The sequence below is a fragment of the Amblyomma maculatum genome, chromosome 6, assembly GCF_055883805.1.
Source record: "Amblyomma maculatum isolate TAMU_Amacu chromosome 6, ASM5588380v1, whole genome shotgun sequence".
Lineage (NCBI taxonomy): Eukaryota > Metazoa > Arthropoda > Arachnida > Ixodida > Ixodidae > Amblyomma > Amblyomma maculatum.
This window is the reverse complement of record NC_139349.1, coordinates 126220735-126246666: the sequence shown is the minus strand read 5'-3', so window position 1 is coordinate 126246666 and position 25932 is coordinate 126220735. Positions and strand designations below refer to the sequence as shown.

At 46.3% G+C, this 25932-nt stretch overlaps 1 pseudogene; it reads right to left on the bottom strand.

Annotated features, from left to right (window-relative positions):
- Positions 1-23222: 23222 nt before the first annotated feature.
- Positions 23223-24729, bottom strand: LOC146186718 (protein brain tumor-like; annotated as a pseudogene).
- Between the last annotated feature and the right edge of the window lie 1203 nt (positions 24730-25932).

Genomic DNA, 25932 nt, shown 5'->3' with positions numbered 1-25932 from the left:
TATATATATATATATATATATATATATATATATATATATATATATATATATATATATATATATATATATTTATACACATCTGTATGTATATATTATGAGCAATTATCGTGAACTACAACCGCATCTGTGATTAGCTATCATCACCCTTCCTTTCATCTTAACGTAATCCTCATTTGTGAATCATCATCATCAACATTATGTAGGTTCGTTCCTAGACACCATTGTTGGCTGTGGCATTAACACTTGGTCGCCCAGCTCACAATGTATATATATATATATATAGAGAGAGAGAGAGAGAGAGTGTCGCAGTGAGTGCACTATGAATCATATCTGATATAGTCAGTTTATTCACACTTCCAAAGATGCCTAGGTTGATTTCATTAACGATTTGACGAGGGCCAGTCTTCACCAGAATGTTACCTTTTTAGATGGCGAAAAGTATTCGCGTAGTGGCAACGTAGTAGTCGCGTATAGCAATGGAACTGTAGAGGCGTTCACCCTTAGAACAGTAATATGCAGCTTCACCTACATGCTCTCCTAAAAGAGGAAACCCCTAATATTATTGCATTACGAGAAACAAATGCCTCGTTAAAATTGCTAAAATAGACACCACAAATGGTGTCACAATCTCAACAACACAAGGTCGCGGCAATAGTAAGTCTGAATTAAAAACCCGCGGATCACATCCTCGAAATACAGGCTCGATGATTGTCTAGTGGCCGGCTGCTCTCCAAAGAAAGAAAAAGCCACATATTTTTTCTCCTAAATATTTACGGTCTAAAAAACGAAGCCGGTACCTTTAATAGAGGCCCTACAACGTGCTCTCGTCATCAGCGCTAACCACCCATTAATCATAGTGGGGGATATCAACACAAGCCACTGCGGCGGGGGGCACATGAACCATTATTCGAAAGGCTCAAATCAAATAATATCAATTTATTTGCCACCTATAAATTTCCACAAAAAGGGAAGCTGCAACAAAAGCTGCCCGTTGGCAGCTTGACTGGCCCGCTACACCCAGTTTGGCTCAGCGGCAGCATCCGTCACCAGCACACAAACATGTAAAAAGAAAGATAACTAATGCATAGTACAGCTTTAAAATACAACAAGGTCAGTCATCATTAAAAAGTTTGAATGAGAACAATCATATCGTCAAGCAAAAGTGAGAAACCAAAGAAACGCAAACACATGCTCACAAAGGCAAATACTGAAGTGTCACAAATAAAACTATATAAAGCAATTCTACGCATTCATGGATATGTTACAGCACACATGGGGTTCACGGCTAGGTAGGAATGCTCAAAATAGTAGCTATGCCAAAATTGTGTTCGTGGAGAGAGCGAAAGTCCTTCAGGTGCATGAGAATAAATCAAAGCCATTCAATTCATACTCGTTCAATATAGACGAAAGATGACAGCAGAGCCTTTCATTTAACAAAATTAGTGAAGGAGTGGGTACAAGCCAGATCACGTTCGTGCTTGGGTAAACAGTTCGTGTACCTCACATTAAATCGCCTACTCGATGACATGCCATCCCGCGGCATATTTCACACGTGCAGGCAAGTCGATTGCTAAGGTACCAATTTAATGTTCAAAGTGCAGCACCACCACAATGCACCACTGAGCGCACAAGCTCCCAGGCCTGGGCAAGCAGAATAGGCCGGCCACATCTCATATCAGGCCTTCCACAAGGCCAACAAGAACCTCGCTGCCATATCTCCCTAAGCCCGATCCCTACCTATTGCCCTGGTAAACCTAGCATAAGCTGTATGTTTTCAGAGCCTTCCAAAGGAAAATCCCCTATTCAAATGTCCTTCTAAATCCAATGCTCGAAAGTCGGCTATTTCTCATTATCCACTGTACACTGTAGCCCTGCTCTGGCTCTTGATGGCTCTCTGCGTTTGGGTTCTCTTATCAGACCCTTTATTCCGGAGATTGGCTGAGTGGACGCATTTCCTGACAGTGGATCTAAAGTAACACTAATTTTGAAAGGCCAGCTGTTGACCTCTGGTTTTCTGGCGAGCATAGGTCAGCAGGCCTACGACGCTTGGCCTTTCTCTGACCAGACCACACCCAACGATTGAGTCATGGCAACCGGCCTCTAAAAACCGCGCATTTGGTGAGCCAGCGCACCATGACCTGCAGAGGACATGTGGAAGGGCCGACACTTCGGCTCCGGTATGCATGCAGCTGGAAGGAATTCGATTCCTCCAAACTTCGCGTCGCTCACTCGTTAGACATCCCAGACACTTTGCAATAGAGCAAAGTCTAGCACTGCAACTAGAGATCGAATTTCACCGACTCTGACATCAAGAAACGTTATCGACGGCGTTTCTCACGAGCGCGCTCTCGGTTTCCGCACTCCTCTCGCGCTTTTTCGCTTTGAGAAACTAAAGTCGGTTTTGCACCTCCGTACTTTCAGCCTGCAAAGCTGCGTCTAGTCGGTCCTGAGCTCACGTGGCCTTTTTTTTTTTTAGGGTTTTCGTGCTCTCACTGAAACTTGAAAATCGCATCGCGGACCCCATTTGAGAAACACTTAGGTACAGAACCTCGTGGGCAAGATAACGATATGCAATTGTGCAGTGGAAGAAAAAATCTAAATCAAAGTCTACCCCCAGCAGCCGATGGAGACCCAATATAGACAATATCAGCTAATCGTTTTTTTTAACACAGAGTACTCGTGTCGAACGTTTAAGCTATCTGTCGTGGGCCCTTAGAAGACTAGAACAAGGCCGATGTCATTGGCAACTTTGCTTCAAGCAAAGCCAGGGATATAACCTTGGAAACCACAAGAATAACTAAATCCTGAGCCTCAAGACAGGACACTCGAATGCCCTGTATGTAGCCTGCTGTGATGATTTTGCTCAAGTAAAGTATCAGCTTATTCTATTGCAAAAAAAAAAAATCATTGCTAAGCTAAATGGCAAAGATTCGTTTATATAATGCAACGTCCAGAGCATAAAAAAAAACTAGACTGACCTATAACCTTGTCACAATTAAGTGCAGTCTAACCATGATTAAGCTTGGTTGCGGTAAAGGCTAACCACAGTTAATGACATTCACACGATAAACCTGAGCGTGGTTACTTTACTAACCACTGCTACCGCAAATTGAGATTGGCCACCTCAGTAAGTTCCACTAAATGGCAAGTCGACGGCCTCCATATCCAACGGAAGTTGCTCGCCTTCCTGCGAAACGTCCTCTCAAAAGCGCTTTAGCTGGTGTGCGGCTACCACAGAGGACTTAATGCGCATTTGGGAGCACAATTTGAGCAGATTGCCCTCAAATACGCGCGATGCGCGCATTTACCGCCTTGTGGCGGATGCCCTCAACTCGGGACCTGCCCGCGGATGATGGCCGTTATACGCCGAAACAATTTGGGCAGAAGTTTGAAAACCTAAAACGCAGTACCGGTGACCAGTATGCTCCTTCTATAGTAAATAAATGATGAAGTCTATCGCAGTTTGCGTACTGTGTAGGCACAGGCGAGCGAGAGATGCTCGCCGCACTGCTACCACTAGTGCCATTTAGGCCTTGCACCGCGCTAACTAGTTGAGAACGGAAGACACGCGGCCTTTTTTGACTCAGTTTTCTTGTATTTACGGCGTTAATATATCATTTCTAGGCATTTTTGTATACGTCATCGTTTTATCGGCACCCAACAATTATAGCTCTGTGTAGTTACCTATATTTGACTTCGGCCGCGAAACTCTCGCGAAGGGGACAAGCGCGGTACCCTCGCAGCCACCGAAACGGACGACGGGAAGACGACGGTGCCCTCTTGTCTCATTCCGCCGTAATTTTTGCATAGATGCAAAGGCCCTTAAAATTACACGGACGATACGCATTCATGTCACTGTATTGGTGCGGTGGACACAAATGGTCGCTTTCACGTACTGTAGGAGTCATTGCGGATAGTTCCATATAATCCCTTAAATATTTATGTGCTGTTTGACATGTAAACAATTTCCTATTAAAAAAAATCCCTCGCCTGTTCTATTTCGAAAGCGTAATATTTTAAAGTAAGCATTGAATGTGCTAACTGTTCCTGCATCTCAAGCAATTGTTTTTTTGTTTTCTGAACCCTTTTTGCTTCTGGCCTAAAAGGTAGGCGGGTGCTTCACTCCTCTTAAGTACTTACAAGTAAGGCAGCCTATTCGTTTTCAAGACATTGCAAGACACTGGCTCAACCTCGGCACACTGTGTGGTCGTCTCATAAAATATAAACAGAGCAGATGTACGCATTTGCATTCTGCAGAATTTGATGGTTTTAAGAAAATGTTCTGTGCAGAAAGCTGAGGCGCTGTGGCACGACAACAGGCTCCAAGGGCATCGAATGGCATTTTTACAGGAGCCTCCATTTCTTTCTTGCCCATTGCCAGTAAATTGCAGGGATCGTGTTGAAGGAAGTTTAGAGGTAACCAGATGTTTTCTTTATTATACTGGTACTGTTCACTGCGCAGCTAATGCTGCAGCTTCATTTATGTTCATAATAAACACATATTTCTTCAGCCTGCCATACAGTTTCCACTCCACATACTGTCCGCCCTGTAGGGCGGACAGTATGAATAAACAAAATGAAATAATTCTGCTTTCCTACTAGCGTCTTGATAGTCACACACTGGTTCCAGTAATTGATTCGGATTTGAAAACGGCGAATTCACTGTCAGCTATGAAAGTATGGCCGACGTGCCGACTACGAGCCCTGTCTCAGATGTTAAAATTCAAGCGACTGCTTTATGTGAAGTCCCTGAGGAGTGCTGGCCCATCTCATATCACCTCCACCACCACTGCCACCACCAGAAGCAACAGCATTACAAGAGCCAACCGAAAAAGACCGGCTGCTTCAGTGCTTAACAATCTGCATATGCTGCAACAGCAAGCAGAGGAACGTGCGGCCAATGCCTCTCCGACAGCCATGAGCTGAAAAACAACTGATCGAGCTGGGGAGGGTATCAAATGACACTTAAAAAGTCGCAGGATGATTAAGATTGTGCAGCAATAATTTGTGTACAAGCAGAAAGTGAATAATTTTCGCTTCAATCCTCGCCTGTTTGTACTAAATGAAACAATATTAGCTGCAGTACTTAGAATAGCAATCTGAGAACATCATTCTATGTGAGTGCAATATATTACGGCACCTCATTTTATCTAAAATACCACGGTGTGAATAAATGCCTCGGTCCAAACAAAAAGCATCACACCTGAATAGAACGCAAGGTATAGCCCAACGTGGACACAAGCGCTGGAATTCAGCTGGTTAGCAATCTTCATGCGAACTAGCCGGAATGCAAGCTATGGTTAGTTCAATTTCAATGTAAATCGCATGTTGAAACAATCACAATTATGTCTAAAAATGACCACCAGGTAAAAGCAAGTAAGTATTCTCTCTGATAAGCAGCCACCTAAAGCAGCTAATCCAACCTGAATTGGCAGCTATTAGTCTCGGCTGTGAAAATGTATTTGCACCCGTGAAGAAGCCATGATTCTTCCTGCATGGTATACTGGCTAATTTCTGCACACAAAAAAAGTCGCGCCAATGCCTAAAGAGACTGTTAAGCACTAATCCAGACACTGGTAGTGGGCACTGGTAGCGAGCAGACCCGGAGCGGTGGTGTCTTGACTTGTAGTCAGCTGGTCCGCAGAAGCACTTCCTTTTTCTCGGCGATCTGTCCGCTTAAACAGAACTTCTTCCTCACAATCTGCCCCCCTCCCCCCTCCCCCCCCCCTTCAGAAAAGAGGAGCCATCCTGGTGACTCAAGGAGACGAAAGGATAGCGGTATCGTATAAGGCTTCAAACGGTCGACGTGAACAATCTCATGCCCCCGGCGGCGAAGGTCGGTGGAAGCGGCTGGCGGTTCAACTAGGTAATTGACGGGATAAGTCTCTTGGAGCACTAGATAGGGCTCGTGGTACTTGGCAGTAAACTTGCTGATCAGACCTGATGGTGCCGATGGAACCCACAGTCATACGTGAGCACCGGGAGAGAATTCGTGGACAGAGTGGCTGTTGTCGCTGTGCGCTTTCTTCTGGGCTTGTTCCTCCAAAGTAAGCGAGCCAGCCAGCTTGGGACGTTCTTCAGCGTGCCTGGCAGCTGCTGAAAGTGATGTATACTCTGAGATATCAGGACGGTAGGGGAGGATGGTGTCGAGTGGAGACGAAGGTTCGCGCCCGTAAAGCAGAAAAAAATTACGCGAATCCAGTAGTTACTTGAACAGTGGTGTTGTAGGAATAGATTTTAAATGGGAGAAGCTTGTCCCAATCGGAGTGGCTGGAGGCGATGTACTTGGACCTCATGTCACACAGTGTGCGGTGGAAGCACTCTGTGAGTCCGTTGGTTTAAGGGTGGTATACGCTGGCTGGCGGGTAGATGGTTTGACATTCGCGTAGGAGCGCTTCGACAACCTCGGATAGGAAAGACTTGCCTCGATTACTTGGAAGTTCTCGAGAGGCCCCGTGCCGCAGAAGGAAATGATAAAAAAGAAAGGACGCGATATTGGGTGCGGTGGCATCCTGAAGTGCTGCTGTCTCCGCATAGCGAGAAAGGTGATCGACGGCCACGATGATCCAACAATTCCCTGCAGGTGTATACGGCACAGGTGCACTCAAATCGATGCCAACATGATCGAATGGTCGGTATGGGCACGGAAGATGCTGTAGTGGAGCCGGCTGATAGAGAGGAGGAGGCTTGCGACGCTGGCGATTGATGCACGAAGCCACATACTTACTCACAAATGTATACATACCGCGCCAGGAAAAGCGCTGTCGCAAACGTTCATAAGTCCTAAATACACCCACATGGTCACACAGCGGATCGATATGATAAGATGCACAGATATCACTACGGAGGTGGCGAGGTCGACGAGCAGCCACTTACGGTTACCTGGCATATAATTGCGTCGATAGAGGAGATGGTCACGACGGGCGAAAGGCTGCGCTTGACGACGAAAGACACGTGGACTCAGTGAAAATGACGACTTCGTAAGAAGGTCGATTAGTTATGTAAGCCACGGATCCTTGCGCTATTCAGATGGCATATCGTGGATGGACAGGGAAGAAAAGGTGGAGTCGGAGGCAGGGGACAACGGAGCGTCAGGGGGCATCGGCGAGTGAGATAAAGCGTCTTAACCTGAGTGCTTGCGCCCTGTACGATGGATATCTCGTATATCATATGCTTGCAGTTTAAGCGACCTGCAGTCTAGACGGCCGGTGGAGCTTTTAGTGAAGACAACCAACACAAAGCGTGGTGGCCTGTAACCAAATCGAAAGGGCGCCCATACAAGTATGGCTGAAATTTCTGAAGCGCCCAAATAATGGCCAAGCATTCCTTTTCTGTCACCGAGTAGTTGGTCTCGGACTTGGTCTACGTTCGACTTGCGTACGCCACAACGTATTCATCAACACCGGGTTTTCGTTGGGCAAGAACAGCGCCGAGGCCGGCGTCGCTGGCGTCGGTGTGCACTTCGGTAGGAGCAGCCGGGTCAAAATGGCGCAATACGGGGGTGAGATAAGTATCCTGCGCAATTTAGTAAAAGCAGTATCGCAAGCCGGCGACCAGGCAGAAAGATCTTTGTGAGCGCTGAGAAGTGCCGTCAGAGGGGCAACGATGGTCGCAAAGTTCCGAGCGCAACGCCTAAAATAGGAGCATAGGCCTATAAAGCTGCGTATTCTCTTGATAGATGTTGCCTTCGGGAACTCAACGACAGCGCGAAGTTTAGATTGATCAGGAATGATGCCATCCTTGGACACTGAATGCCCTAAAAATAGTAAGTTGGCGAGCGGCGAAATGGCACTTTTTCAGATTGAGCTGCAGACCGGCGTCGCTAAGACGTTACAAGACAGTTTCAAGGCGAGTTAGGTGGGTCGCGAAGCCTAATAAAAACAGGGCGATATCATCCAAGTAGCAGAGACATGTGAGGCACTTTAAACCGCGAAGAATATTGTCTATCATGCGTTCAAATGTGGCGGGCGCAATACACAGGCCAAACGGCATGACGTTGAACTCATAGAGCCCGTCGGGAGTGAAAAAAGCTGTCTTGGGGCGATAGTCCTCAGCCATTGGAACCTGCCAATAGCCAGAACGTAAATCGATTCAATAGAAAAGTTCCGCTCGATGCAAAGTGTCCCGCGCGTCGTCTATACGTGGTAGCGGATAGACGTCCTTCCGTGTGATCGCATTAAGGCGGCGGTAGTCCACACAAAATCGAATAGACCCGTCTTTCCTCTTGACTAAAACGACCGGGGAAGCCCAAGTGCTACTGGAAGGCTGAATGACACCCATACTGAGCATCTTGTCGACTTGTTCATCAATAATCCGGCGCTCTGGGGGTGATACACGATAAGGACGTCGGCGTAATGGGGCGTGCGTACCAGTATAGATGTGGTTGGCAACAGTTGATGTACGACCGAAGAGTGGCTGCTTGATGTCAAAGGAAGCTCGGAATCGGTTCAGCAGTCTAGGAGCTTAGCGTGTTTATTTTTATTTATTTATTTATTTACATATACCGCAGCACCGCCAGGGGCTATTGCAGGAGTGGCGAGAAGTACATCATAATCAATTGTCAACAGTAAGCAAACAGTACAATGAGTTAGCGGTAGAATCAGGTGTACACCGCAATCACACGATCAACAGCCGAACAGCCAAAGTCACACAGTATAACAATAAACAACGTAATCAGGAAATTTTAACAATGTTTAGAAAGTGTTCTAATGGCAACGAGCGTACATCACCGGGCACAGAATTCCAGTCCTAAATGACACGATGGAAGAAGCTAAATCATAAAGCGTCTGAGCGCGCATAAATAGGCGACACATTCAATGAATGGTAGTTCCTTGTAGATGAAGGCTTTGAAAACTGTAGGTATTCACTCAATAGTGCAAAACAGGATGAATGAATAATATTTTAAAAATACTTTAAACACTCATTGTGGCGACGAGTATTCAGCAGAGAAAGATTCATGTCAGGAACAGCAGATGATGGAGAGAAGCTCTTATCATACCTTCGGCATATAAACCGCACTGATTTCCTTTGATCCAACTCAAGATTATTGATGTCGGTTTGTTTATAAGAATTACAAATTGTTGAGTCATACTCTAAAAGTGGACGGATTAGAGCTTTGTAAGAAACCACTTTAGTTTCTTGAGGGGCAACAGAAAGAGACCGCTTCAGGTACCCCAGCCTCCGCAATGCATTGCTGCATATTGCGTTAATGTGTTTTGACCACGACAAATTAGATGTAAAAAGAGCGCCTAAATATTTCTATTCAGGCACCCGTTCCAAAGATTCGTCATTGCATGAATAACACTAAGATAATGGGGCTGCTCTGTTACTGAATGACATGCAGACAGATTTAAAAAAAAAGTATTTGCATTTGCCATGTTTCGCACCATGAGCAGAATGACGAATATGAAGCATACAGTTGCTCGTGATCATCAGGTGAGTTAATTTACCCGCACACTCCACAATCATATGCATACAAGCGTACTTTAGAAAACATATTTTTGGGCAAATCATTGATGTATAACAAGAAGTGGCCCAAGCACAAATCCTTGTGGCACACCGGATCATACGTCAACAGTTTCATATGAACACGAGTTAAAAGTGATGTATTGCTTCCGATAAGGAAGTAAACTTGATATGCAATTCACTATTGAGAGGTTATTAAGTATTGCATTCAGCTTAAGAAGAAGTTTAGTGTGAAGAACTGTATCGAAGGCTTTAGATAGATCGATAAATAAAGCGTCCACCTGAGAGCAGTTATCAAGGGAACCAGCAATGTCATGTGTGAATTGAGCTAGTTGAGAAATGGTGCTAAAGCCGCACCAGAAACCATGCTGAAATTTCCACAAAATGTTGTTAACTTCAAGAAACTCTTAAATGTGCCTAGGAATTATATGGATAAGCAACTTACATGACTGCGAAGTTAAGAATATTGGGCGATGGTTGAAAATTATATGGGGACTTCCAGATTTGAACAATGAAATAATTTTTGCAAGTTTCCAGGAATCGGGAACACTGCCGATTTCTGGAAGATAGCGATTTCTGGAAGATGATAGATAACGGCTAGTCCAAAGAAAATAACGGTGTAGAAACGTATTAGGGATGTCATCGGGGCCACAGCTCTTTGTGTCTAGGTTCAGTATAAGCTAGGTCAAGAACACCTTGGCCGCTTATTGAGACATCATCAATGGAACATCCTGTGTTGCTAGCAAAATTATATTCACCTCTAAATTGTCTTTTGAGAACAAAGAATGAAAATATGCATTGAAACCAGTTGCTATGATTATTGAATCAGACCGGCTTATCATCAATAATGAAGGTATTTGGACTAGTGCTCCTTGTTATTATGGATGCCCAGAATTTTGTGAGATTACTTTTAATTAATCGTTGCAATGTATTTCTATAGTAAAAATTTTGCGCCCTGTTAATTTTAAAAGGTAGTTGTTCTTTAGTATCATTGAAGAGGGCAATGAGCAAAGGATCGCCGTGGCGCTTGGAAACACGCAATCTAGAAACACAGCGAGAGAAGTGCAGTATGTCCCTTGTTATCCACGGCATTTCAAGATTTTGTTTTCTAGTCTTTAACGGAACAAAGCTCTGAATAGAAAACTTAACAGTGTTTTCGAAAAATGTTGTCATTGAATCCACATCACCAGATTGGCTGAGAGTTTCAAACATTTCAAATGAGTCTTCCAATGCATTTTGGATGCGCTCGTCGTGAGCTCTGTTAAAATACGGAAATGTTGAATAAACGATATGCGACACAGATACTGAAAATATCATCAAAACAAGAACAGCATCGTGATTGGATATTCCTTCGATGACTTCACATGTAAACTGCTTCGCGAAGAGAGAAGAGCATAAAACACCACGTCCAGTGTTACAGCAAGTCTTGTACAGTTATCTACTATCTGTTTCAACCCAAAAGACAATGAAATATTCACTAGTTCATTGCTTATTGCCCTAACTACAACGAATTCCGAAGGGGTTATTTCCGACTCTAATATACCGTCATGCAGCCACGTTTCAGTAACGGCGACGATATGTGGCGAATGCGCAAGAATTAAAGAGGGGAAGTTTGATCTGGTGCAAGAGCACTGTCGATGACTTTGTCGAAGGCAGCCAGAGGCGATGAAGGAGACGAGGAACGAGGTGGCCTAAGGGCACTGACGCTGTCGGAGATTGTTTAGGCATAGGTGTAGAGAGGCGGCGGGGCGGTCAACTAATTTTCTGATTCAACAGGCTCGGCATGCTCAACGCACTCGCCACGTTACATCTTGAGTGGATAGACCGAATCGTTACTTATGGCCAGTTCAGTGCGGCCGCTTCGTACACTAAGGACGGCGCAGGGCAGGGTGACATCGTCGCGAGATGAAAAAGGAAGATGGGGTGAAGACCACTGTATAGTCTTGAAGAGAGGCACAGTTTATAGATACAATCGCTGCAGATGAAGGCGGGATATCAGTGGCATCCGCAACGTGGCATTTGGCTTCCCCAAGAATGTTAGCGGCGGTCGGTGCGGTGCACAGCGGAGAAAGCTCCACTTCGGCACGAGTGCAATGAATTACGGCGTGAGTGCGACACAATAAGTCCCATCCTAAAATGTTGTCATGGGAGCAGTCACGGAGAACGATAACACTGATAACATAGAGAACATCCTCAATGGTGACTCGAGCCGTGCAGGTACCGAGCGGATCGATATGCTGAGCAGTGGCGGTGCACAAAGAAACCCCAAAATACGGCAGAACAACTCGTAACAAGCGGCACAGTCTAACGACAATAACCGACACAGCAGCACCAGTATCTACAAGCGCTAGAGTACAACCATTATCAATGGTACGTTCGATTAGATTGTTCGGTGGCGAAGAAGGACTTTCACTGGTCGACAAAAGCGCAGTTCTTGCCTGCGGAACTGTGTCTAGTGGTTTGCCGGCATTGGCGAGGTGGAGCAACAACGCATCGGTGACGGCGAGCGACGACGCGGAGAGGTTGAGCAGTGGTCGTTTGAGAAGTGGTCAAAGTTGGACGAGGGCTGAGGTGGCGCACGGGGTGGGGACCTCGTCCGCGTAGGTGACTGGGCTCTGATCGAAAACGTACGGGGCCGGGCGACAGCGGCACGGGCGTGCAACATGTCCAGGGAGACCACATGCAAAGCAAATGGGCCGGTTGTCAGACGTGCGCCAAGGGTGCACATCTGACAACCATGGCGCATGGCGCTGAGTGAAAAATACCCTCTGAGGCGGGCAGTACGATGGAAAAGGCGTAGGAGGGGGTGGTCTTGCGGCAACCTCAGCATAAGAAAGTGGAGGGGCTGGGCGTCAGGACAGCATCGGCATGAATGAGCGGAGCTGCCAGTGGAGCGACAGGAAGAGTTGGTTGTCAAGGGGGCGGAAGAGCGTCGGCAACGTGTTCCTGATTAACCTGGCATATGGTCGGAGCCAGGTGTGAGCTGGAATGCGGTACGTTTGGAATTAGGAATAATTGCTGTGCAACCTCTTCCCGTACGAAGTATTTGATTTCTTGAATACGTGTGGAGCTGACAGTGGCATCAGACAGCCGAAATCGTGGCTTCAGGTTGTTGATGGACGATGCGTTGACGACGAAGGTTGTCGTAACTTTGACACATCGTGACAACATCACTTACAGATCGGAGTTCTTTTGCCGTGAGAATGTTGAATACGCCTTCGTTGATGCTCATCATGATGTGGCGAATCTTCTCGGCTTCAGTCATCGATGCATTCAAAGGTGGCACAAATATAAAACGTCTTCGATGCAGCTAGTGAAGGTTTCGCCTGTCTGCTGCACCCGCTCGTTCAAACGGTGTTCGGCGCGAAGCTTGCGGACCACATGGCTACCGAAGACATTCACAAAGCGAGATTTGAGCGAGGCCCAATTTTGAATGTCAGCCTGTGATTTGTGAACCACAACTTTGCTATTTGTGTGAGGTAGAAGATCACGTTATTAAGCTTCAGGATGTCATCCCACTTATTGTGGGTGCTTACGCGTTCATGCGAAGAAAGCCAAACCTCCACGTCCTGATTGTCGGTACCGCTGAAGACCGGCAGGTGCTGCTGTCGAAGCACCCCGGTGCATGGAATAGAAGGTGCCGAAAGAGCGAGGCCGTCAGTGTTGGTGCTGGAGTCAATCATTGAGGTCGGAATGCGGCGGCTGCGGAGCTTCAGGGCAAGGAAATGGAAGATAAATTCCGCGACATCCACCAAGTGTTAAGCGGGTATCCAGGCAGTAGTAGCGAGCAGAACCGGCCGGTGGGGGCTTAACTTGTAGTCAGTTTCTTCTTCTTCTGCCTTGAGCTCGTCCGCAAAAGCACTTCCTCTTTCTCGGCGATCTGTCCACTTATTCGGAACTTCTTCTTTATAAGACAAATACTAAAGAGGCGTGTCAATGAATGGCATACAAGTCTGTTTTTCATGTCTGCTTCTCGACTTACGGTTCTTATATCGTTATACACTCACTAGAATATAACTTAAAGTGAACCTTGGGTACTTAACCCAGTCGAAAAAAACTACAGAACTTTGTCAAAAATACGACAAAATATTCTGTAGTTGTGTCGTAAACGTTAAATTTTCCTATAGTTCTGTAGTACTTTTCTGTAGTTCTGTAGTTTTTCTGTAGTGTATTCTGTTGTGTGTAGTTCTCCAGTACATTTCTGTTGTAACTACAGAATTTTCTGATGTTACTACAGAATGTTCTGTTGTCACAACAGGTTTTCCGTCAAAAACCGCACAGAAATTCTGTCGTAACATCAGAAAATTTTCTGTAGTGTTTTCCGACTGGGAAAGCACGCAGAGATAAGCAGCTAATATAGTCACAGCAGAGGGACATGCTGTACAAGTGACTACTGTGTGTAGTAAAAAGAAAAAGCATTTCCAGCACCTTTTTCACACAGTAAATAGCCGTGCTGAAAAAATTTAGACAAACTTCAGCTTGAGGAAAATTGATTCATAGAGTCTCAAAACTGCAACATCTGCTTACTCTGCCCGGCTGTTGATACAGGTTGGCTGAGGTCGACCAATGTCTTGAACTCGCGCCGCGTCAAACCAAATTACATCACAGCAGTCTGACATTTCCTCAAAGATGTAACATGTGCGGATTGCATTGTTGACATTGGTTATGTCGCACTCAAGACCTTTAAGTAGGATACGAAAATAGAGCCTTTAACCTGCCAAATGCATTTTCAACAATGCGTGTAGCTATGCATCTGTGATTATTAAACATTTCAGTAGGTGAGCCAGGTGGGACTGAATTTGTAAACGGCTTCATGATGTGGCTCTGTAACGGGAATGCTTGATGGGCAAGCACAAGCGGTTCCACTGTCACTGCTGCCACAACTTTTCCTTTAGCTTGAAAAAAAGGACTGGCCAGTATACCAATGTCGTGGTTACTTCCCGGAAAACGGAAGTATGTATACAGAAATCTGTAGTGGTTGGCGATAGCCAAAAGGATGGTACTGTACTATCCTTTACAGTTAACGTAATCCCAGGCGTGCTATTCTGGCGGGCACATCTCAATATGACAACCGTCGAGGGCTCCCACACCTTGCGGAAAGGCGGTCACAGCAGTAAACTGGCGTAGGTGTTCTGCCAACACACTTCGCATGGGAAACGTCGCCAATTTTGTTCCCAGTTGACGTACAACAACAGCGCAAAACTCGCGAAATAGTGTTGACAGTCAACCGACCTAGACCAAAAGCGTTGGCGATTGTTCGTTCCTTACCAGAGGACGTGAGACGATACAGGCTTAAAGCCGCACGCTGCTCCCAAAGAGGATTGCTCTTCGCATGGTCGTGTCTTACCGCTGCATACACTCACACAAACCCAGAAATTACCGGTAAGTAGTGCAGGTCACTGTGAAATGCAACCTACACTCACTGTCTGGCAGGTGTCACCGTAGTTTCGTACCAAGACTGCTATTGTATAAGCCCACGATAGCCATTCGGAAGAACAAAGCAGCGCCACTATCGCCATGATGCGGCGACACATCTTTCAGTATGTTCACGCTCCTCTTCTGTTGCGTCAATTTGTTCCAGTAAGCGCAACTGCTAGATACGACGGTGATGAAGCGCCGTTTACTGCATGGTAAACATAGCAAAGAAATCGTACTCATCGTGTCAAGTTTCAGCCCAACCATGCTGCGTCATCGATTTTCAAGCAACTGGCCGCTGAGAGGTGCAGTTTTGCGGTCTCAACAACTTAGTAATCACCATCTTGCTCTGCCATTGAAGCAGAACCACAACTGTATAATCGCAAGTGCACCACGTTGCCTCGAACCACCCGTTCGGCCTGAGATTTTCTTTAAATGTCGGAAGGGGCGGATCATGTGACAACAAAGAACAACGTAGAACCTACATCACGGCTACATATTGCCATCCTGGTCCTTCTTGCCCTCTAAGCACGCGTTTCTTTTTGACCTTCTTTCGCCGCCTCTCTGTTGACAGGGTGGTGTGAATGGGGTGTGCGTATCCTTTCCCTCTGGTATGCTATTTTTAGAGATTTTTTTTCCGTATCTGGCAACTGGTGCTCCGGCGCTGTGGTTCTTCTGCACCCGCTTTTGGTTATAGTTTACGTTTTCCCTCCTTTCCTGCGAATTTCGGCGGCCGGTGGCAGGGGGTATTGCGCTCGCCCTTCCTTCCCTGTAAATACTTTGCTGGGTATTGCTTTGTTACAGAATTTCGGCTTGACGACTTGGTATTGTAAATGGGAAGCGGAAAATTTTGCATAAAGTAAATACGCACCTTGGTGCTCTACCTCCTGAGCTGTCTTCGTTGCTCGATTTCATGCTCTTCGCGCGTAGTACGCACTTTGTACACGGTCATACAGTTTGAAATGAAACGATCAGTTTGCGCAAAAATGAGTCTCGTTCTTTCTCAATTAAAGTTGAAAATAATTTTGGGCATTGCGTATGCCAAGGTGAATCATCGTATGTAGAACAAAAAAAAACAGTAATTAGACCAAGACCACCTGAGGCTTTCGACTGCTGTCAACCGAAGCAGTTTTATCAGCGAAAACACTTTTTCCCTGATTATCCTCCTCAACGGCGCTCCGCACTTCGCCTCGATAACAGCTTGCGGAAAGAACGCCGCGTCTGCTGGCCTCAGTGAGATCGGTTCAGGGCCCTTTTAAATCATATTGCTGCGTAGATGCACGTGCACAAAGAGTGGACGCATGAACAGATATATACAGAGGAGTAGCCGTCCACAGCACTGATGAACACCTTGAGGTAAGCGGTGCCCAGCGCGAACCACACACGCTTCGTCGTCCTCGCATTCCACACGTTCCATACACATCCACAGATTTTTCCTCGTCGTTGTTCCTTGACATTACTCCCGGCAGCGAAAGCACTATCCCGGTGCTAGTGGAAGACAGAGCAGATACATGGTATGGCTTAAAGTGAACTACGTGAACATCAGTGGCAGCGCAGGTGGATGACGTTGGAGAATTGATGTGCGCAACCTGATACGTCACGTCGGCCACCTAACTGAGCACACCACAAGGGCCATTGTACTGACGAAGGAGTTTCTCGGAAAGACAGACACGCTGACAAGGAGACGAAATGAAAACGAGTGACCCTGGGGCATAGTTTACTCGGCAATGCCGGCAGTCGTAAACAAATTTCTGCTATGTCTGGGAGACTGTGAGACGGCTGCGGGCGATTTCACGGGCCAAATTTGCTTGGGCGATGGCGTCACGTGCGTGCTCAGTGGCCGAGGCCAAGAAGGCGGCAGCAGTGTAGCCATTTGCAATGCAGCATGACGACCAAATAGAAGATAGAAAGGCGAATAGCATGTGCTGTCATGCCATGTCAGTCAAGGTCAAGCATGTCAGTCAAGGTCCCGTTCAGTCATTCGGTTAGCCCGTTCGTTTGAGGATTGTACGCTGTACTGAGCTTATGCTGCGTGGAACAGGACCGGCCTATGTCGTCAACTACCCGGGACAAAAAGCAGCGGCCGCGGTCTGACAGCATTCGGCGTGGAGCACTGTGGTTAACGCTGACGTTTTTTAACAGGAAATCGGCGACATTGGTGGCGCAACTAGTTGTTAATGCACGCGTAATACCATACCGAGTGGCGTAGTTAGTCGCAACAGCGATCCAGTGGTTGCCGGAACAGGACATCGGGAAAGGTCCAGGTAGGTCTGCTCCCTACACGATGGAAGCGTTCCGGGGCTACGTCAGTAGGCTGCAGAAGCCCTGCAGGAAAGTGGAAGGGCGCTTCCTGCGTTGACAAACTGGCAACTTAGCTGGCAACGCGACGTCGAACAAAATGGTACAGACCGGGCCAAAAGTACATCCGTGAGAAAGCGAGGTGGCCCTTGGTGGACAGGTCACGTAGTTCTCTAAGAAGAGACGAGCAGAGACGCTGGGTAACGACGAGCAGGATTGGATGGCCGTCAGGGCGAAAGTAGCTGGTGTATAGGACGTCATCGCGAAGAACAGAGTTGGAGCGAAGGGTCTGCGGTGGCACTGCTGAAGCGATCGATTAGTGGACGCAAGGATTTTCGTCGCTGCTCATCCGCTATGTTGAGCAGATCAGAGATGGCGAACAAGCATGGGCCGAGGTCATTGTCTCCAGCATCTGGTGGCTCTACAGGGTGACGAGACAGGCAGTCAGCATCTTGATGCAGACACCCTGACCTTTAGGCAACAGCCTAAGATTACTCTTGGAGGCGCAATGCTCAACAACCAAGATAGCCTGTGGGGTGCTTGAGTGGAAAAAGCCAACAAAGAGCGTGGTTGTCAGTCACAACCGAGAAAGGAAGTCCAAACAGGTAGGGTCAAAATTTAGACATGGCCCAAACAAGGGCTAGGCACTCGCGCTCTTAAATGCAGTAATTGCGTTCGGTGGTGCAACGAAGGCGGCTGTCATATCGATGACACAGCCTTGGTCTTCGTGACGGTGGGCGAGCACAACACCGATGCCATATCCGCTGTCATCTGTGCGAACTTAAGTTGGAGCTGAAGGGTCGACATGGGCTAGTACAGGTTGTGACGCGAGCAAGTGGGTCATTGAAGAAACCTACTTTTCTTGAGCACGGACCCAGGTAAAAGGGGTGTCTTTCTTAAAGACGTCGCAGAGAGGAAGGGCGATGGCAGTAAAATTGTTGATGAAAGGTGGGAAATAGGAGCCCACGCCGGCAAAGTTTCGAAAATCCGTAGAAGTAGAAAGGGGAAGTCTTGGCCGCTTGAAGTTTAGCAGGATTTGGGCGGACACCAGAAGCATCGACAAGATGCCCTAGGATTGTGAGTTGGCGGTGCCTGAACCAGCATTTCGACGAGTTGAGCTGCAATTCGGCTGTGAGGAAGACGGAAAGAATTTTCGTCAGACTTTCGAGGTGCACGAAAAACGTGGATTAAAAAAAACACAACATCGTCGAAGTAACACAGCATGTAATTTGTTTAAAGCCTCGAAGCAAGGAGGCAATCATTCACTCGAAGATAGCTGGCGCATTGCAGAGGCCGAGCGGCATGACTTTAAATTGATATAACCCGCACGGTGTGACGAATGCGGTCTTTAACGGTCTTTGTCATTGGCAGCAATTTACCAATACCCGGATCGAATGTTGATGGAAGCGAAAATTTCGGCTACGCGAAGGCAAACCAAAGCATCATCGATTTTTGAGAGAGTATACACACCCACCTTTTTTTGTGATGCCATTGAGATCCTTGTAATCAACGCAAAAGCGCCAAACTATCGTCCTTTTTTTAGCAAAGACAACTGGTGAGGCCCAATGGCACGAAGAGGGCTCTATGATATCTTTAGTAAGCCTCTTGTCCACCCCTGCTGAATGATGTTGCTTTCTGTACCAGACACTCCATACGAACATCCGTGAATAGAAGCGGCGTCACCGGTGTTTGTGCAATGAATAACCACAGAGGTGCGATCCAAAGGGTGGTTATCGAAGTGGAAGATGTCGCGAAAAGAGGAAAGAAGACATCTGAGGACGTGAGTTTTTGCTTGAAAAAGGTCAGGAGCAACCTTTTTTACGCATTCGTAAGATGGGGGGATGTCTGACACACCATGGTTTGCCGAGGGGTGTACGCAACCTGTAACATCTAATGCAAGGCATTCGGAAGCGGGCGCAGCATGGCGAGCGACATGACTTAGAGAAGTGGCTGAATGTACGATGCAACGTTGAGGATCGGAAGAAACACTTGATTGGCAAACATAGTAACCACTGTATGCGCAAGGGCAAGGTTCTGTGCGAGAGGTACATCAAGGGCTGGAGTAATGATTTACTGGCCATTAAGATCTGGTTGGACGGTCTAGAACGATACATGGGGGAAGGTTTCGGGGTCCAGGCGACAAAAATTGACAGTACATAGGCGGTGCGCAACTAGATCCGGCGGTTCCTTCGTAAAAGGTAGGTCGACCTGAACAACACTTGTGGCAGAATCAATGAGGGCAGAGTATTCAGAAAAAAATTTGTTAAAAAAAAGAAAAAGAAAAGAAATACATTTGAAGAATGAGTGCGCAGCTGTCGCATTTGGTTTCTCTTGTACGCCGGGCGTCCCCTATTTACCCCAGCCGGTCGTCAGAAATATGAGGGAAAAAGTTAAAAAAAAAAACTACCTGCAGATAGGGCAAGACGAACAAGAGCCAGGATGGCAATATGTAGCTGTGGCATAGTTCGACGTCGATCTGGTTGTCATGTGGACGAGAAGAATCACATGACAACCAGATCGACGTCGAACTATGTCACAGCTACGTATTGCCATCCGACGCGCAAAAATTGAGTCCCGGGGCCTTATTTTCGACACACATGACCGCCGTTCGGCACCATGTTGTTTCTCTGGTTGGTTGTCAGAAACGTCACGTGTTTCAAATTTGTGACGCGAAATTGCTGTCTGTCGAAATCGCTTTTTGCGGTGACGTAAACATGACGTGAGCATGAACACTGATTTTTAACACCGCTATTCATGATGTCTGGATGTTATTTACAAGTAATTTTGGTGGGAAAACAGAGGTATATATGATAGAAAGGAAAGCACTAAAGCTTGTATTGCGAATGGGCTGAAATGAACTGCCCACTCCCAAGAACCGCCTTCTGAAATCTGATTGGCTGACGTTGTATGGCGGGAAATACTTCATCCATAAACATCACAAGAGGACGTCAAAATGGCATTTTATTGCGCAAAGGACGTGCTGTCATTGCTGTAAATGTGCAAAATTGGGCGCCACATTTTGAACCACTTTAGACGGCCGCATAAAAAACATGGCGAATTCGAAGTGGAGCATAGGCGGCTCACCGCAATTTGGTTGACAGTTTGTTGGGTTGTTTAGTAAGCGGTGGCATCTTCTTGTAATTGCAGAAAGCACCGAAACACTAAAACGACTTCATAAGGGCAATTTCAGAGAGCCCCGCGATGCTTTCTAATTATCTGTCTGGTCGGTGTGTGATTATAACCTGAGGGGTCATATGGTGCGATCGCTGTGCAGGAACTTCGCGCGACAGGCAGTGAAGGATCACCAAAGGCTGTCATAAACATCAGCCCCAAGCACTGCCTTTTTTGTCTATCACCATGCACTCACTGCAATGTTCCCAGTCGGGAAAAACTACAGAAAATTTTCTGTTGTTACGAGAGAATTTCTGTGTGGTTTTTGACGGGAAACCTGTAGGGAGAACAGAGTGTTCTATACTAACATCAGAAATTTCTGTATTTACAACAGAAAAGTGCTACAGAACTACAGACAACAGAAATATACTACAGAAAAACTACAGAACTACAAAACGTACTACAGAACTACAGAGAAATTTGACGTTTACGACATAACTACAGAAGGTTCTGTCGTATTTTTGACATGGTTCTGTAGTTTTTTTCGACTGGGTTACGCATTCCAACGATGGTAAAAGCAAACAAGAACACTCACAGCTTCTATTTTAATAAAGAAATGTGCGTGTCTTGTACATTGCACATGTTTACTTGCCACATGTGATGTGTTTCATATGTAAAGTTTTGTTTTATTATGCATGCGGGCTCACTGTGTGCTTATTTTAAAAATATATATATACTCCTGAGCACGTTAAGACGGTACGCTCTAATTATAAGAAGTAGCTGAGTAATATTTTATGTTCATTGTTTTTTTATGCAGCCGGAAAATAATCTCTTTTTATTGATTTGCATTTTACCGTAGGAATACGCGCGCGCGGCGCCGCCCCAGCTTCATAGGGCGGCAAAATGCACCGCAGCGCGCGGCTCGGATCCTGCAGGAGCATCGTCGTTTTTCATACTTGGCGCCAATATATAATAGCTTTCGACAGCGTGCTTTTTTCTGTCACTTCATTTCTCTTTTTATTCACAACGCGCTACCCGATTGTTTGCTTAGGTAACCTAGCACCGTCCTACTGCACACGTCACGCATATGACACAATTTGAACGAAATGGCGAATTGTCAAAAATGGGGCCCCCGTTCGGTCTAACCAACTATTACAAACTCGGGCTGTTTGCGGCTAAAACATGGCTACGAAGCCAAACAACGACCACTGTTGAAAGACTGGTTTTATGTTTCTCAATAAAAATTGGAAAAGCGCACGTTTGATGCATTTCGTACATAATAAAACTGTATATGGATACATTTATGTTGAATCCCCAGCCGATTACTTTTATTCTTTTATGTTTATAAGTTTGTAAAATTGAGGAAAAGTGCGAGCACGTCAAGACCGCGTGGTTGTCCTTGCTGCTGTATTTGACAGCGTGTAGTCGCGCCGCAGATCTGCTTACGGTGTTTAAGTACAACTGCGGTTAAGGCTGTTCGTGTAACAAGGGTATTACTGTTCGTTTTCCGAATTCTTTTCTGGGGAATCTTATTGCTGCAACAGGAACCTGGGAAAAAGTGAGGCAGCCCTGCCTTCCTTGCTACACAACACCCTTCTTGCCAAGATAAAGCATTCCACGATGTGACAGCATCGCTTTCTGTAATAACAGCGTCACATATTATCAGCACCTCACTCATTCTATACCTAAATTCTAAAACCAAAGAAACGATTTTTTTCGGGTCTACGCTTCCGTCATAGCAGGAGTATACTTCGACCCCTCACCCCCAGCATCCAAACTCATCCACAAGTTCATTCATATGTATATGAAAACCACTTTGGCTCCTACTCTTTGTTTTAAAAACCCTTTTAGTACCACGAGCACTGCCCTCTTGAAATATGACTCCTGAATTATATCAGATGTTTCAGCGAACACTTTAAAACTTCCTAATAGGCGCCTTGAAATGGGAAACCATTTTTAGCCCTGGTGGATATAAAGTATTGTAAGAACGTTTCTAACTAAATATCATTAGAAATGGCTGGTGAAATTTTTAAATACTTATAACACTTGGGCGGCTTGGGCTCATAGAGAGTTGGAAGGCGTGAAAAAGGCAATGCCGAATCAGTCTTTGCAACGAACAAAAAATCATTTTGTAAAGCCCTGCAGTGTAGTAAAAGCTGTCTCTCTATCTCGCGAAAACAACAACTGAACGTATAAGACGCGCAAGAAGCTCGCTACAAAAAAGTTGCGTTTATACATGTCGCAGGATCAACTAGGCCCATTTAGAACTACATGCTCGATATTTTAAAACATTGTAACGTACATTATTTTGCTGCGCCACATGATGCAAGGAAAAGTAAACCATTGCAAACCGCTTGGAAGCCATTTCTGAAAACGATGGAACAAAATAAAACGCTTGACACAGGACACTGCTGCAAACCGTTCGAATCGGGAATGGTAAGTCAGTGCAAGACCATCAGCAGACGCGTCGTCTCCGTCGGGGTTTTTGCGTTTCTAATGCGCTATGTTTCTCTTTTGTGCGAAAAAATGAACGCCGAATTTGCTCGCGCTGCAGGCTTCTTGAAAAAGAATTCTTTCTTTCAAAATGTGATATGCCATCGCTTTGCTTAAAGGGCCTAAATTCCCATTGGCATTATCAACGCAATTTCTCAAGGTTTGTTAATTAACTAATAATCCGAAGAGTTTTTTTTTTTTCAATAAACTATTTATTTTCACAGGAGTGCTCGTGACAATGTTCTGTATCTGTTTCCAACACTCTACATTTTAGAAGTTGGAAAAATACCCGCTGAAACCTTCGGCCTATTTTTGCTGCAGCCACAGTAAAAAGTAAAAAACGCTATGAATACATACAGCGAGATCACTGGACTTCTTCTCTGAGCATAGTTTAATTATTCGTAATAAGAACGTAATTGCTCGTGTTCAGGGCATGAGAATTATAGGCTATTGCTTATCTTCCTGCCGCGTCCAGGTCTGAATCCAGTCTGTCTGATGAAAACTCAGTCGTAGTTGAATAAATTTGACGCAGTGCGTCCGGTTGTCCGATATGAACATCAATCGTCGTTCATTGACCCCCACGCCATTGCGGAATTCGAGGTTCTTGTAGACGCGGGACTTCTGCAGTACGTTGCCGTTCTTGTCGAAGATGATGACTCGCATAACCTTGCACTCGACGACCACCAAGCAATCCTTGGGATCGGTGGCCACTCCTTGGCTGTGCTGTGGTGTCACAGCAAAAAATATGCCCACACACGGCCCTTCCGACTGAAATCTGCATTTGATGCGTCGGCAAACGCTCGGTGACTACAATACCGCGGTTGAGGTGGAGTAGCTGTCCATTACCTTCGGCGCCCTCGGCAAACTGGAACTTGAACCTTCCCTCCCGATCAGAGATATCGATCGGGAGGGAACAACAGTGTCGTTCTGCGCATTCACTGCCACATCAGAAGGCTCTGTGAATTGTCCCTCCATGACACCGAACTCGCCAACCTCGCAATGGTGTAGCATCTCTTGCCGCTCGATCTGCGCCTTGAGTAGGTACAACCCTAAGCCGGAGCCAGCTAAGTACTTGCAAGGAAGTTCAGCCAGATCACTCGGCGGCGGATGCTCAAAGCAATCCTGGGGAGCACCAAAAATCGAGCCAATGTGAAAGATGTTACCACCTCCACTCGAGCACTTCTCATTAGGGCTGACCTCTGCGGGGCTGGTTAAAAATGAGTCAAAGGTGTTCGCAGAGCTGAAGTTCTTCCACGGAAGCTTCAACTCAAAAGGTGACTTCGGACGTGACAATGGATGGTGGCTATTCTGGTGCAGTGTGGACCCGCAGTCAATGGTACCCAAAGCAACACAACTGCGTCGAGCAATTGGTGGTTGTTGCGAAGCGCCTTCAGAAGATCCGCTTTGCTTGATGTAGCCAAACGTGCTGAGTACCCCTACCCGGATTTCTTGATAGTTGAACACTAACTCTAAATCCATGCCTTGGAGCCCACACTTAGGCCAGAATGTGAGGAAATCCTTGCACTTGTTCTTTAGCATATGCTTGAAGACCAAGGAAACGGTGCTAGTAGAAAAGCGAGTCACCCTTTCTCCAAAGGCACGCACCTGGTGGATCATTTCGGTCGTCTCTTGAGCATTTTGCTTGAGCAAGCCAAGAGACATCTTGGCACTGTCGACGTTCTCGAGCTCCTGCAGATTTTCTTGCTGCCGCTCGTCTAGCATGGAGCAGTAGGAGTGAAATGCGTCTGCCGCTTCCGCCGAGGTTCGCTGCTACTAAGCTTGCAGACGGCTGGATACCTTCTCAAGTGTTGTGACTGCTGCCCGGAGATCATGTGAGTTAGCGCTTCCGTCCCGCACCACGCGCAACATGCCCTTGTGGCGCATCTTGCGCCACCCTGTGGTCGCAAGCCACGACACGGTGCCGAACAAGGAAGATGAAATTGGCATTAGGGTGCGAAGCGCCACAAGTGCAATTAAAAGAAACCAAACCAGTTTTTCTGAGCTATTTTTATTGCCTCTGGTATCAACATGGATATGGCATGAGGGATGAAGAAATTGATAAACGATGGAAAAAGAGTTGCTTATGTTATGAGTCCAGGAGTGAGCGATGCTGTGGTCCCTGCACGCACTCAATATATGCAGCAGGAATTCTTGACGAAAGGACCGCTAGCATTAGATGTTTGATTCTTGTCAATTTGAGTTATAGAAAGTCCCACAGAGAGCAAAGAAAGTCGGCTTCGGTATTCCTGCATTTGGATATTGCACATTCTAAATTGAGCTAACGTCCAAAAACGGCAGGAGTGAGGACAACGCGAAGCCTCAGAAGCGAAACGTCCTTTGCACGGGTAACACTACAGAGGAGGGTTACCGCACACGGAAGAATAAGAGCACGTGTACAGCTATGGAGGTGTTCCCTTCTTTATGAGAGGTGTACAGCGCTAGAGGTGTTTTGTTCTTCATGAGAGGGGGTAGTCTTGTGCAGATTAGGGAATAAAAAATTTTAGGGATACAGAAACCGCTTTCTTCAGTGGTTCACAATCACTCCATTTATGACGCTCTGCACATCACACGTCGCAGGACTGCTACAAGTTATCGGTCCTCACGGCATCAGGAAGGTTTATTCAAGCAGTTCAGTTCCGCATATCAAGAACTGGCTCGACCAATAAGAGTGTGACGAGCTAGCTTTAATTTGCGTCGTCTGCTGTTCCTTTTAGCCATTCACGTTTGCGTAATGCACTCAGGTACTTGGGTTATCATTACGACTTTAATTTCGGCCTGGGGTGTCGTCAAATGTATCACCATACAGTCGTAAGCTGCACACTTATGAGAAAGCCCTCTCGACGTAGACGCCTACTAAGCGTCGCTTTACCCAAAATGTAAGTACATGCCTTGTTGCCTTCGAAACAGCGTGTCATGCTCACCGTGCTAGTGTCCTGGGAGGTTTAATTCCCTTATTAGGAAATGAGCTAGGAGATAGGCTCGCCTACCTTTTCTTCTCACCTTCAACGCCTTATCAGTATACTCAATGTATTCCGTACAGCCGGCCTCCAGATCAATTCATCGAAATGCCAGTTTGGTCGCGGCCAACTCACTATTCTTGGAGACATGGTTGACGCCTCCGAAGTACGATCTGATCCGACTAAAATTAAA